Here is a 15502-nt window from a genome sequence, read left to right as displayed (position 1 = left end):
CTCTCCGTCTGCCCCGCCCCTATCAAATAATAATAAGAAGAGGAAGAAGAAGAAGAAGAAGAAGAAGAAGAAGAAGAAGAAGAAGAAGAAGAAGAAAATGGCAAAGTAGTTTCTCATTCAGCCCACAGACCTAAGCTGATGAAGATTCTGGAGAGGGAGAGGGAAGAAAAAGCACCATCATGAAGGATAGACACCTGTGGATTGCCACAGAATATTATAACACCTGAGTTTTCCTCTCAAGTCTCTTCTCAACCAGATGGTTGATTCACTGCCATTCAACTATTCACAAATATATTTATTGGCTACCTACTATGTGCTGAGTATATTTGCCCAAATATTCCACATTCTTTCCTGCCTCTGTGCATTGTCTACACCGTTCTTCAAACCTGGAACATATTTTCCTTCAGTTACCTAATTTTTATACAATCTTCAAGACTAGTTACAACTTTTACCTCCTCCATAAAGTCTACCCAGACCATTCCTGTCTGTAACCATCTCTCCCCTCCAGAGTGTCTTGGAGCCAGCCCACACTGGCTAGCAAGATCTAATATGCACATCTTTTCCCAACTTTGCTTTAGTGACCTCAAGCTAAGTCTGAAACTAGCCATGGTAGGAGTAGTTATACCATGAAATTGGCAAATGCTACAAATTGAGGCTTTTATATTGAGAGCTGGTTGTTAAATAATGACCAGCACACCACTGCTTCCATCTATTAATTCACATCATGTTCTCTCTTTACCCTTTATTTTAAACACATCATTTATATCGTTCTTGATTATGTTGTTACTCATTTGTGCTTTGTGAACTAGTTAATAGTCAGACCCATGCCTTGTATTATATTTGTTTTTTTCAGAGTGTTTTGTCTATCATATTACTAGCCAGTATATAATTAATTTCTATCAAATGAACAAACTATTGAGAACAAACTTAGCATGCCACATTTGCCACAGCTACAAAAGGGACTACAGAGAAGCCATTTTAACTGAAGGAATTTGTTTTACAAGCCTTAAAAAGCAAAATGTAATCATAATTTAATGCTATGAATAGGTCTTAAATTTTAGCATGTTTCTAGGCCATTAGACCTGGTTCTAGGCACTGAGGAAACAATAATGAGACAGGATCGCTGGGCTGAAAAAGCATAGTGTAGTGGGAAATATAAACCAGTAAACAACTATAGTACGTCCTTATTCATGCACAATTATGGGAGACGTTCTTAGAAAGCTACATAAAAGGATGGTAGAAGAGGTGAGCCCTGAAGAGTGGCAAGCCCACACAACAAGAATGAATAGTCAAGGATCAGGAGCACAATTCCTGTCTCATTGAAATCAGTCACAAATGACAAGTATACACGGAAGAAGAAAATGTAAGTTTGCCATCAAAAACATGGAAAGAAGCCTCAAACCTCATGTGAAGAGAAACTCGTGAGATTCCAGTGGCCAAGCAGTCTGTCATTAAAATGTGCCTCTGTCGGTTAAGCATACAACTCCTGACTTAGGTTCAGGTCATGATTTTGTGGTTCGTGAATTTGAGTCTCTGCTCTGTCAGTGCAGAGACCGCTTGGGATTCTCTCTCTCCCTCTCCCTCTGCCCCTCTTCTGCTCATGCTCTCTCTCTCTCTCTCTCAAAATAAATAAATAAACTTTTATTTATTTATTTTTAAAAACATTTTTTTAATGTTTATTCATTTTTGAGAGGCACAGAGACACAGCATGAGCGGAGGAGGGGCAAAAAGAGAGGGAGACACGGAATCCAAAACAGGCTCCAGGCTCTGAGCTGTCAGCACAGAACCTGACACAGGGCTCAACCTCATAAACCATGAGATCATAACCTGAGCCAAAGTCAGACACTCAACAGACTAAGCCACCCAAGCACCCCAATAAATAAGTAAACTTTTAAAAAAATGTGCCAATGTTGGAAAAATAAAGACTTAAGGTAATTCCAATTCCATCACTTAAAAAAAAATCAGAGAATGGATTTAATATTACAGTTTTAAAAGATAATATACATTTGGTTTTTACTGTATTCAAGGCACTACTCTAAACTTTTTGTAAGTTCTATTTCATTCAGTTCACACCAACAAGTCTGTAACACAGGTTCTAGTATTGTCCCTACTTTATAGATTTTATATATATATGTATATGTACATACACATACATATGTATATGTACATATGTATATATGTACATATATATACAAACACACATACATATACACACACACACATATATGTGTGTGTGTGTGTGTGTGTGTATGGATTTAATGTACAGAACACAGATTATATAGCTGGTAAAGGACACAGTTGAGAATTAAACAATGTAGTCTTACTATAGAAACAGGTTCTTCACCACAATGGGCAATTCCTTGGATATTTGAAACATAAGTGTCCTTCTGATTGCTCTTAGATTGAGGATAAATCATGATCATTAAAAGATAATTTGTTCATCAAACATTTTAAATTTTTACTATATCCCATATGCCATGCCAGCTATAATGCCTGTTTTATTTGTTGAAATGAATAAAAATCCTGACCTCTGGGTACTTACAGTCTTTCAAACAGGGCAGGAAAAAATTAATAATCATAGCAATGTAGCAGAGCCTATAAAAGAAGTATGAGAGATATATGATTCCACAGAGGAAGAGCCTTGAAAATTAAATGCTTTCTTCAAAAAGACTATCCTTTGATTTATTCTTGAAGATTAGGAGAAATTAAAGCTATGACAAGGAAGGTAAGGAAATGTATGTCATACTTAGGTAGCAAAATTGGTAAATCATAAGATACAGGAAATCATGTTGAAGAAACTTTATTTAGCCAGGCTGGAGAACAGTTTCCAAAAAGTAGCAGCAAGATTAACATCAGATTTGAGGGCCCTGACCTATTCTTGGCTTCTTTGAAAGACTTCTTTTAAAAACTATATTGAGAGACAAAGCATAAGAGACTCTTAAAAACTGAGAACAATCTGAGGGTTGATGGGGGTGGGAGGGAGGGGACGGTGGGTGATGGGCATGGAGGAGGGCACCTGTTGGGATGAGCACTGGGTGTTGTATGGAAACCAATTTTACAATAAATTTCATATATTTAAAATAAATAAATAAATGAATAAATGAATAAATAAATAAATAATAAATAAAACTACATTGAAAAATTTTACTTTTATTTTTGTTTTCTCTTAAATCGAAGAAAAAAAAGATAATATAAGGAGCAGATTAGGGAAAATTAGCTATATCTATTCTGCCATTTAAAAAATTCAGACAAGTACAAAAAGGAACAAATTAACAAATTAAGAGAAGCTTCATTCCACCATTCTGATATACAAAGAATTGTATCTGCACATAATTCTGCACTTTTTTCCTACTTAATAATCTTAGATATATTTCCACATCTGTACATGCAAATCTATTCCTATTTCCCAAAAATAGAGAATGAAAATATTTCCACCACCCTCCCCCCTCACCTGCATGAGATGTCATCAGTCTTCTTGGCCTCTGCTACTCTGAAGAGTAGAAATGTATCCATTTGAATTTCTCTATTTCCTACACATATTATAGATTTTCTCCCTAAAATCTCTTTACATGTTTTGCCATTTTATATTGGGAGAGGATTGTTCTGCATTTTATTAGTAAATTGTATAGATTTTTCATAATATTTTTAAAAGTTAGCCCTTTTGTCATAAACATTACAAATATCTCCTGCTTTTTAAAATTATCTTTTAAGTTTTAATAGTATGCTTTTCACTTTAGGAGTTTTTTTGTTGTTATTATTGTTAATGTTTACTTACTTTTGAGACAGAGAGAGAGACAGAGCATGAGTGGAGAAGGGGCAGAGAGGGTAGGAGACACAGAATCTGAAGCAGGCTCCAGACTCTGAGCTGTCAGCACAGACTGCTGGAACAGGGGCTCAAACAGGGGTTGACGTGGGCTTGAACTCACGAGCTGTAAGATCATGACCTGAGCTGAAGTTAGCAGCCCAACAGATTGAGCTACCCAGGCACTCCAGAAGTTGTTTTTAGCCTTTTTTATTCAGTCTTTTGTTCCTGGCATCAGTGTGTTTACTTTCTTGTTCCTCGGTATTCTTATCTGTAAAAAGAATGGATTGCCATAAAGCTCCAAGGTCCTTTCTGGACTTTACTATACTCTAGATGCTTTTTTTTTATTCAAGAAATAATAATAGAATGCATTAGCACAATTACAGAGCTTTCATGGGTTTCTTAGTGACAATTTAATCATGCTTCAGTTATGATTAGTAAGTAACTGATAAGTCCAATTCATAATTTTTTTTTTCTCTGCCATTCAGAATAAGGTCTGACAAGGGACCCTAGCTGTTCTCAGGTTTGTTTAAAAAACAAAAACAAAAACAAAATCTTTCTGGCAAGAAGAGAGAGTTGAGTGATTATGCTAAAAGAAAAAATATTTTGGAGTGTTATATATTCTTTTTCTCTAAGGAGATCAGATTAGGGGCATGCCAAAAATAGAGGGATTTGAAACTTTAAACCAACACCCATCAAGCAAAGCTGATGTTTAAGCAATGGAATCAGGAGCTTTCATGCTTATAGTTTCCTTGGGAAGGGAGAGGAGCTTTGGTGCCGGATGGTGCCCTGTGGATAAATGTCAGTGCAATAGAAAAGGAGCTTTAGAAATATTTCCTTCTCCCTCACTCAAGAAGGACTCACATGGACAGAAAAAAAAAAGCAATCACATTTCCATGTGCATGCTTTCATTCATCTGTTCATTCAAAAATAAGTACCCTCTTGCTACATTAGGCCAAAAGGATGCAGTAGTTATTGAGAACTACTCCTCTCCACCTAATGCTTCCCAGTCCAGTTATGCAAATAACTAAGTAACATAAAACAAAATGTAACCTGTTTAGTAAATAGTGGTTTCACAGGCTAGGGTGTGTGCAAGATAAGAAAAGAGCACCAAAATGCGAGGACCACAAGAGCTGTCCTCTTCAGCCCCTGGGTCTGTGGCACCTTTGCACCATGCCTGGCACAGAGTGGATACTCAGTGAACACCTGTTAGATTCCCTTGTTTGGAATACTCTTCTGACTTGGTGGCTTGATGAAGAATGAGTAGTATTTTGACTTGTGGAATTTTGGTAGTAAAAACATTCAATTCATAGGGACCAAAACAAGAAAGACATAGAAGCATGAGATTCAAGAAACACTTTAGGAAAGAAATGATAGGTAAAAAACACAGAAAATGCTAAAAACACAGCTAAGTGTGTTTGCTGTGCACAAAATGTTAAGTACGTTACATAGGATTGATTTGTTTAACACTTTGACCAATCCTACCATTTAAATGCCATTATCATCCTTACCTTACACTTAGTTCCTTACAGACTTGAAGCACAGACGTAATCTGTCAGTATATGAACCGATGTTCTTAACCTGTTCTATATGCTTCTTCATAAAGAATTTAGAGAGTTAGCAGAAGAAATGTATATATAGAGAAATATATACTCTTCGCTCAACAGAGGAACAGGAGCTGCCAGAATAGGTGCTTATTTTGATCACTAGTTGAGAAGCATGGTTAGTGTAGCAGGAGATGATTCCAAGAACAAGTTGGTAAAAAAGAGACTTAGCAAGCTCAAACTGGAGAGAGGTGGGGAGCAGCAGCATGCAGGGGTTGTGAAGGGGAACAAACACAGGGTCAAAAATGGAGTAGGGAGGGGTACCTGGGTGGCTCAGTCGGTTAAGTATCTGACTCTTGATTTTGGCTCAGGTCATGATCTCACGGTTCATGGGTTTGAGCCCTGCATCGGGCTCCACAGTGCAGAGCCTGTTTGGGATTCTCTCTCTCCCTGTCTCTCTGCCCCTCTCCGCTCATGCTCTCTCTCTCTCACTCTCAAAATAAATAAACTAAAAAAAAATGGAGTGGGGAGGCTTGCCATTTAGAGTTCCCAGAAGATTAGCCAACAGTTTTTAACAAATTCTGTCTTTTTTTAAGTTTATTTATTTATTTTGAGATAGACAGAGCACAAGTGGGGTAAGGGCAGAGAGAGGGAGAGACAGAATGCTAAGAGGTCGTAGAACCCAATGCAGAGCTCAAACTCATGAACGGTGAGATCATGACCCAAGTCAGAATCAAGAGTTGGAAACTTAACCTACTGTGCCACCCAGGCACCCCAATTTTAACTGAATCTTAAACCTTCCTCTGATGTGGGTGGAGCTCTTCTCAATCAGCCTGACTGGGCAGGCACTGACTCAGGAACTAAGTGAGGTGTAGATGGAGAAGGCAGGAAGGGACACCCACCCTCGGGGAGCTCAAGGTCTAGTTCCTACATTCTAAGCATGGAAACAAAGCCTCAAGTGGAAGAACCGTGACATCTAGAGTCAGAGGCTGATGAGCACATCCTGGCTCTGCTTTGCGATACTTGTGTGACCTTGGGAAGGTTGCCCAACCTCTCCCAGCCTCATTATCCTCTTGTAAAATGGCAGTAATAATACTACCTTCCTCATAGGAATATCAGTTTACACTTTAAAAACTATAACATATTATACATATTAACACCTAGTTGTTGTAAAAGGAGTATAAGGAACTTTTTTAAAAGCTTGCACAGTGCTTTTGTTATTTACTCACTATTATCCATGTGTTCCCCTGTGTGGGTAACACCTATCGGTTCTCCTGTCACCTGTCTCTTGAGCGCATGGGAATCCCAGCTAGATATAAAAGTGAAGCAGAACACTCCAGGGATGGCAAGCCTGCCTCACAACGCAGCCACAGATTAATTACATCTTCTGGAGAGACTTGCTGGCTGTATTTCCTGCTGAGGCTTCCCCTCCACGCTGCTCCCCAAGCATCCCCTGGGCCATCCTGCTGAGAAGGCTGCCCTGATCCACATGCCCACAAACCAAGTGCCTTGCCAACTTGGCAGCCTAGAAAGAGTCCAGGCAGAAGGCAGGTCCCTAGAGCTTTGGGAATGAACAGCAGATTGCTTGCCTGCTGGTGATTGCAAGGCTGAAGCTTGCTCGGAAAAGCAGAAATCCCAGGGTTATAGAAGGAGGTGAGTTCAGAAGCCAGAGAAATGTCTCGAAGTCTGCTCTGGGAATCAGATGGGATGGCAGAGGAGGACCTGGCTTTTTCTTGGTATCTTTTCATATTGCTGGATTGTGACCAGCTTTAAAAATGTTCACTGTTTGTTTTCTGAAGCAGGAGAACTAATTTCCTAGAACAAGGAGCAGTTATAACATCATAGTTGCACTCACCCATGTTCCCACAGCTGATTTTGTTGCTGCTCTTATTGTTCAGTTGAGCTTTTATATCAGTCTGCTTTCGTTAGACAATTTGTAGGTTTGTCTATCTCTCCCAATAAATCTTGAGCTCCTTGAACAGGGTCTGTCTACTGAGCATCTCTAGCTTCCAGCACAGAGTCTAGCACCTAACACAGACCCTGGCACATAGGACATATTCAGTAAATACTTACTAAAGTGTTGTACAGCTGATCATTCTAAGGCAGGCAGCCATCTGCTGGGCTATTAATAACATTTTGTGGTGGAGTAAAATATTAATCTAAGGGAATTGAATTGCACCCTATTAGCTGATGAAGAAGCCATGTACTATAATAACCTAAAGATGTTCCTCCTACAATGTGGGACATCTCCCAACTCTTTATGGAATTAATTTGTTTTTAGTACTAGGGGAATTAAATTGCTTAAAGTATTGATAACTTAAAAATACCAAATGAAAAAGGATGAAGAGACATGAGTTGTCATCATTTTTGCTGAATTTTTAAATCTGAAACAGAATGCCAAGATCAATCCAAACCCCTGGCTTTACAAACAAGGAAACCAGAGACCAGAGATGGTGACCCACTCAAGGACACAGTTTTCTGCAAAGTAGGGGAAAAGTATTTGAAGATCTTGTGGTGCCAAGCAGGAGGTCCCAGAGACAGAATGGAATTTTTAACATGACAGGGGGATATTTAACCAAGGAAGGCAGAAACAGTGTGAGTATAGGAAGGTCCTTACCATAACTATTTAGAGAGCCAAAGGTCAGAATGGCTAAAATAGCACCAAATATTAGTTCCAAGGGAAGAGCACAACAATAAAAAAAAAAAGTCAAAATCCCAGGAATCAGGAGACTAGGAGGCAAGAAATCATGGATTAAGATCACAGATTTTGGCACCAGATATGCCTCATTTTGAATACCAAATCTGCTCCATCTAGCTCCATGATTCCTGGCAAGCTGCTTATTGTCCCCTAAACCCTCCTTTTCTCATAAAATTCTGCTAATATTAGTAGCTATCTGAAGTTATAGCTTTGATAATTAATATGATATTTTTATAAGTGTGTATGAAAGTTCCTAGCACAAAATTACAAGATAGACAAGGTCCTTGCCATTAAGATGTTCACATTGTAGTGGGGGGGAAACACAAGTAAACCAGGAAATAGCGAAATAAGCACAAAATTCAATTAAGCACTATAATGTGATATACAATATGTATTTTATAAAGAATTAATTGGAAAGTTTCCAATTTAGATAGGCTGGCTTCTCTGAGGAAATGACCTATAGCTTTACACTGGTCTCATGAGGAATCAGCCAGAAAATTCTTTGGGGAAAATATTTTAGGAAATGGGAACAAATTCAAAGGGCCTATGGCAAAAAAAGAACTTGGCTTGTCTCAGGGACACCAGCAAAGGGAAAGATGGTAAACAAAGGGAACCTGGTGCAAAATGAGGGTAAAGAGATCCCCAAATATCAGCAGAGGCCTAAGAAGAGTGGAAAGACTTTAAATGATTTCATCAGAGTACTGAAATAATTTTAAGAAGACTGGAATTTTCACAAGTTATCCTGACTGCTGTGACAAATGGATTCTTGGGGCCAGAACTTTAGTAGGGACATGAATTACTGTATTGCACTAGTCCAAATGGGAGGCGATAGTGATTTCAACCAGATGGGTGATGATGGAGCTTTTGGGAGTAAGACTGAGTCCACATGTATTTCAGAGGCAAAACCAACAGGATGTGTCAATGGACTAGGCGACAATATAAATATAGCCAATGCTAAAAAGAAAAAAAAAGTGGAATCAAGGACGACTCTTAGAATTAGGAGCATTAGGATGACAACAGGACCATTACTGAAGTAGAAAAGATGAGGCAAGTAATGAAATTAGTAAAGAAAATGGAGTCAAGAGTGCTCTTTTGGATATATTAAGGTCCCTTCTGGATATGGTGATGAGATATCCAAGAGAGGCTGCCAAGTAGTCTGTTGGATCTTGGAGGATGGAACTCAAAATAAAGAAAAGGTTTGCAGACATATATTTGGTAATCTTTAGCAAGTAGGCATTATTTCACATCATGGGAGTGGAGGGTTCTCAGTATAAACACCAGGTTCTCAGTATAAATACAGAAGAAAAGCCACAGTCTGGCAATCCCTATTGAAAGGATGAATAGATACCGATGAGTCAGCAAAGGAGGATGAGAATCACTGGCCAATGAGGGAGGAGAGAAACAAGGATAATAAGTCACAAAAGCCATGTAGGCAAAAATGAGGATGTAAAGAAATGTATCTAGTGTTCTTAAGAGGTTAATATAGAGGGGAGAGAAAGAACATATTGGGTCTAAAAACATGGGGGTAGTTGTGACTCTGAGAACAACAGTTTCAGTAGAATGGGAACATCAGGAGCCAGATTAAGTGGGTTCTATACACTCTTTAGAAGGTTTTTACAAGAAATGGAGCAGAAAGAGGAGAGACGGAAAGCAGGAAGGGGGTATGGGATCAAAGGAGAAATTGAAACTTTTTTTTTGAGAGAGAGGACATTAAAGAATTTTTGTATGCTACTGGAAGTGAAAAGTTACAAAGAAAGACACATGTTAGTGAAAGGGAAAATCTACCAGAGCAAGGTCCTTGAGATTTGAGGTCTTCTGCAATGGGTAGGGATGGGTCTTCCTTTATGTCTGAATGGGCACAAAAAAATAGAATGTAGATGTGTGTGTATTTGTACACTTGATGTTGGAAAAGTTAGGGTCTTCTGATTCAATTACTTCCATTTTCTCAGTGAAATGTGACAGGAGGTCATCAACTCTAAATGGGGTAGGGGCTGACTCTTAGAAGGATAAGTGGGAAAGGAAGAGTTTGTGGAAGGTTTAAAAAAATATTAAATAAATTATCTTAAACATATGTCATTCAATATAGTAGGAGTCTGCTGAATTAAAGAAACATGCTAGTTGGACAATGGGTAAAAACTAGAACATAAGTTTCATTAACATCTGCTCAATACTCTGCAAGCCATTTCCATTTATATTATCTTTCTTAATGCTTAAAATAAATATTTATTATCCCCTTTTTATTTCTTAAAATTTTTTTAATGTTTATTTTTGAGAGAGAGAGAGAGCGAGAGAGAGAGAAAGAGAAAGAGCACAAGTGGGGGAGGGGCAGAGAGAGAGGGAGAGGAATATGTAACGGGCTCTAGGCTCTGAGCTGTCAGCACAGAGCCCGACACAGGGCTTGAACTCACAAACTGCAAGATCATGACCTGAGCCAAAGTTGGAAGCTTAACTGACTGAGCCACCCAGGCACCTCTATCATCCCATTTTTAGAAGTTTGGAAACTAGGGCTCAGAAAGACTAAATATTTACCTGAAGTTTCAGAGCTACTAATTAACTTAAAAAAGATTTTAATTTAAAAAAATTTTGTTCATCTTACTTGAAAATCCCTATCTTTAAGTTCTAACATCATACCAATGAGGAGGACACTGTAATCACATCAGAAACATTCCCTGTAAGGGAGATGTATTGGTTTGCTGAGGCTGCCATGACATAGTACCACAGTGTCATAGTAGAAGAGAAGTTTATTTTCTCACAGTTCTGAAGGCTAGAAGTCTGAGATCAAGGCATTGGCCAGGTTAGTTTCTGTCTCCTTGGCCTGTACATGTCCATCTTCTCCCAGCATCTTCATATAGCCTTCTCTCTCTACGTCTGTGTCCTAATTTCCTCTTCTTATAGAAAGGACACCAGTCGTTTTGGAGGACCTAATGATCTCATTTTAACTGAGTTTCCTCTTTAAAGACCCTTTCACCAAGCACAGTCACATCCTGAGGTGCTGGGGGTTAGGACTTCGATGTACAAAGGGGAGCAGGGGTTGCATAACTCAGCTCATAACAGCTGGTGAGGATGAGACTCAAACTGTAGTAGAATGGAAACAGAACAGAAACTGAAAATGTCACATTAGACCAAGCTTTTAATAATGTGATGACAAAATAAAATAGGACAGCTAGGGGTGCCTGGGTGGCTTGGTCGGTTAAGCGGCCGACTTCGGCTCAGGTCATGATCTCGCGGTCCGTGAGTTTGAGCCCTGCGTCGGGCTCTGTGCTGACAGCTCAGAGCCTGGAGCCTGTTTCATATATTGTGTCTCCCTCTCTCTGACCCTCCCCTGTTTATGCTCTGTCTCTCCCCGTCTCAAAAAAAAATAAAACGTTAAAAAAAATTTTGTTAAATAATTAAAAATAAATAAATAAAATAGGACAGCAAATTGTTTGAAAAGAAGAATTCAGAAAAAGAATGTTTGGGAATGTGTTTTTTTTTTTAAGCAATAAGAGATCCATGACTGAATTTATAATTTAAGAGAAATTTGCTAAGGAACAGAGGGAGGGGGGAAGCATCAAATGTGAAGCACATTGAAATGCTTTAAAAGGTAAATTATGAAAGAATATATATGGCTTCAAGCCTAAAAGATGATTCCCCAGGGGAAAGTATCCCATATTTTTTCCAAAGGAAAAACTAATCAGGATGACAACTGATGTATAAAATATTTGCAGGAAATGCTATCTTGAGAACTCATTTGTCAAATTATTCATAAAATGTCTTTTTGTCATATGGCTTTGTTTTATTAAGTTACTTTAGATGATACAAGGGTTTCTGGAAATATCAAAACAAAATTTCTGCCTGTAGGATTGGCAAAGCAGAGAACAGAGAAAACCAAGGATGTACAATATAAATGTTATTTCTCGCCTGGAGTCAAAAAGACCCAAGGTAACTATTGTCAAGTACAAAATGTCACAATGATCTACAAATAACAATGAGGATGAGAATCTCTTGGAAACTCAGGAAAGACATATTACTAAATTCAAGAAGTCAAAATGGCAGTAATAAAAGGAGTTTTCTGTAGCTGGATCCTTATACGAAGCAATCTATCAGGAGAAAGTTACATATATTTATTAAAAGAAGAAAAGTTTTTGAGAAGAGTGCTTTTCGCTCATGAAAAGAAGCAGCAAAACCCTTTAATCTCAACAAGAAAAAAGACAGCCATACAAGCTTCAAGATTCATCTTCTGGGGTTTTGCCTCATGTTAACATTTGGAGGCAGAGTTCTTACTCTTCTCCCAGAGGCAGCCACTCTTCCTGGCAACAAGGCAGGGACCCAGGTAGAGGTGCCATTTCTCCCATGTCCCAGCAGCTGATGTCATTTCCTCAAATCAAAGAAGGATCTGAGACCTGAGCAAGTTTTCTGCCTATCCCTCCCCAGCAGCCAGTTAACATCCTGTGCTCTTGTAGCCCAGAACACAGATGGGTCCTAAGCAGGTCCAACATGTCCTTTCTTCTGCCTCCCAGAGGCATCCAGGAGAGGCTCATAACTGGTCATATATTCTCCTTGTGTCTTGCATTCTCAGGAATTAGAAACTGTTCCATAACTCACGTGCAGCTTAATCAATCTGTTAACATTTCAGCTGTTTCCTCCTTACCCAACTCTATGGCTTTTACCCCTTCCAATCACATTGTGGTGAGCTGAAACAGCTCACATTTCCTGTCTCTCCTCAGCATGTCTTGTCACCCATTGCTGTCAGTTTTCCTGGTTTTGTTGTGATGCTCTCTGATGAGGCACAAATATGATTTTTAAATTATGACCTATTATTGTTAAATTGGGAATGATATTCTCTTGTGAAGTTTTTACCTTTTAAGCAGAAAGCAGAGCCAATTGATGATAAGTAAATTTTTTCCTCTCTTCTCAGCCACAAAGGGAAGGCAATGCTAGAGTTAGTGATTAAGTGTCACATTGGAAGTAATGAAGAAAAACCTCAGAGTAAAGCATCAGGAGTGAGGAATGGGTCCAGAAAAAGACTTAAATAATATCTAAGACAGAAAAGTGTGGTCAGATGCTGAAACAGAATTGATATCAGAGGCACTGCTAACTAGGAGTGGTGTAAACCTAACACTCAAGTTCACGAGTAAGTGTCAGAGCTCAGAATTGAAAAGATAAAGAAAGGCACAAGTGCTGTGGGGGTCCCATGTTCCATCAGAAGAACTCTTGTGCTGCCCTAATCCTACTGTGGGATTGACTTGGAAGAGTCTGCTTCCCTTCTCAGTCAGTCTTGTGGGGATATGCAGAGGCAGAACACGGAACAATAATGGAAATCCTCTTGAATAGTGGTATTTCATGTGTGTTCTGATCTTTGGTGCCATGCAACTGCCACATATGGTTCAAACATTACATCAGGGCGCCTGAGTGGCCCAGTTAAACATCTGACTCTCGATTTTGCCTTGGGTCATGATCACATGGTGGTGAGATCCATCCCCACATTGGGCTCCACGGTGAGCGTGGAGCTTGCTTAAGAAACTCTCTACCCCTCCCCTCTGGCTCGCTCTCTTTCTCAAAAAAAAAAAAAAAAAAGAAAGAAAGAAAAAGAAAAAGATTACATCTACAGATTATTGTATCATCAGGATGCAATGTGAACAAGCAAGCTAACAATCGAGGTCTGCCATGTGGCTACCAAGCACTGGAAATTTTGCTAGTGCAACTCAGGTATGCAATCTCAATTTCGATTTAAAAACGGATACGTGTTTCTGTTAGAAAACTTATAAGTGTGTTTGGAACAGTTTGAATATGTGAATACATGTTTTCTGCTGTAAAATGCGTGAAATCTGAGTACACATCAAGCATTTGTGACATTCTCCTATGTCTTCTGTCTTCAAAGAATACTCTAGTTACTGACTAGGTTTTTCTTAACTTTGTATATAAAAAAATATTTAACCCCTGACCAATTAGCCAAGATAAACTTTATTTTCTATAGTTTATTATCAAAAAATGATACGGATGTGTGCACGGATGCATGTATGTGTGTGTTCTGTATCGGTCAGCACTCAATGACAGAAAACAAACAATGTCAGTTATTTTAACAGAGAGAACTTAATACAAATGGTAGTAGTAGATTAAATAGATCTGTGAATTAAAAAGGAAACTGTAAGAATACAGGGTTAGGTACTGGGGAAATAGTATCACTCCTAATACTGAGGAAAGATAAGGAAATGGTTAGACATATTAGAATGTGGTGGCTATGGGAAGGTCTTTGTGGAACTGGCCTCAGACGTCTGACAAGGGGATACTGTTCAGTTAGTATTGGTACCTCATGCTACCAGTTGATATTAGAAGAGGGGCCTCATGAAGCAGGAACTCAAAACTCTGAGTAGGGGGTTTGAGTTGAGTGGTACAGAAACCTCAGGAGTTTAGCTGCATTCTACAGAACTAATGATATAAGACTTCTTGGGGTGGGGGGGCGATATAGCCCAACATATGTTGAAACTTCTCTTTTTTTGAGAGAGAGATACAGCACGCACTTGTGTGTGCACGAGCAGGGGAGGGGCAGAGGGAGAGGGAGAAAGAGAATCCCTAGCAGGCTCTGCACTGTTAGCGTGGAGCCCAACACAGGGCTCAATCTCACACCCTTGAGATCATGACCTGAACCCAAATCAAGAGTCAGACTCTTAACCGACTGGGCCCCCCAGGCACCCCTATGTTGAAACTTCTTAAGGGAATGACGGTGCTGATTTTGGGAGTGCTTACAAAAAGCTGGAAGCCAAACTCTACTGCCTCCTCAGGGTCAAGACCAATTGTTGAAATAAACTCAGGAGAGAGCAAGCCCCTTGTTCTTCCAGTCTATGTCAACATCTGGTAAGGATCCAGCTAGTAAAGGATATAAGTAGCCTGCAGAGGCTCAGCCCCATTATCACAAAGTGACACATAGAAGGATATCTTTAGGGTTGAGAAACACTAGCTAATAACTAGCAGAGTCCACCCCTTGGCTATTGAGAGTCAACGTAGACACACCTTCCTACCCATGGTTAAATTTCATATTAAAGCTGTAGCATGCTTATGTTTTTTTCTTCACAAATAAATATTCACTTATTCTATCCCCCAAAAGAATAACTAAATCCCAAAAGCCATTGTATCCATTCCTGAATAATAGTCACCATATCCCCCTCTGGGAGATGTGATATGATTCTCAAATTCTGTACAGCCTATATTAAATATTCTGTATACTAAAAACTATATTGTAAAATTAAATGTATGACATAAGATAACCCTTGTATGACATAAGAAGAAAAGAGATGGGAAAAAGGATGTTAGTTAATATATCAAAATATATGGATATAAATAGACACAAAAACTAGGTAGTATATTAAAATACACCAAGAGTAGACAGGGAAGAAAAATACACAGAGCTACTGCTGATCTCATTTCTCTAACAGGTTATGGTGCCTTGGTTGTTATTTATAATTTCTTCCACTACCCATA

At 38.9% G+C, this 15502-nt stretch overlaps 1 protein-coding gene across 2 annotated transcripts in view; it reads left to right on the top strand.

Annotated features, from left to right (window-relative positions):
- TYR (tyrosinase) overlaps positions 1–15502 on the top strand; it is a 106169-nt gene that overhangs the window by 49715 nt on the left and 40952 nt on the right. The window lies entirely within an intron of this gene.

The sequence above is a fragment of the Felis catus genome, chromosome D1 (genome assembly GCF_018350175.1).
Source record: "Felis catus isolate Fca126 chromosome D1, F.catus_Fca126_mat1.0, whole genome shotgun sequence".
Taxonomy (NCBI): domain Eukaryota; kingdom Metazoa; phylum Chordata; class Mammalia; order Carnivora; family Felidae; genus Felis; species Felis catus.
The sequence above is the reverse complement of the archived record's forward strand: the minus strand, read 5'-3'. Positions and strand labels throughout refer to the sequence as shown.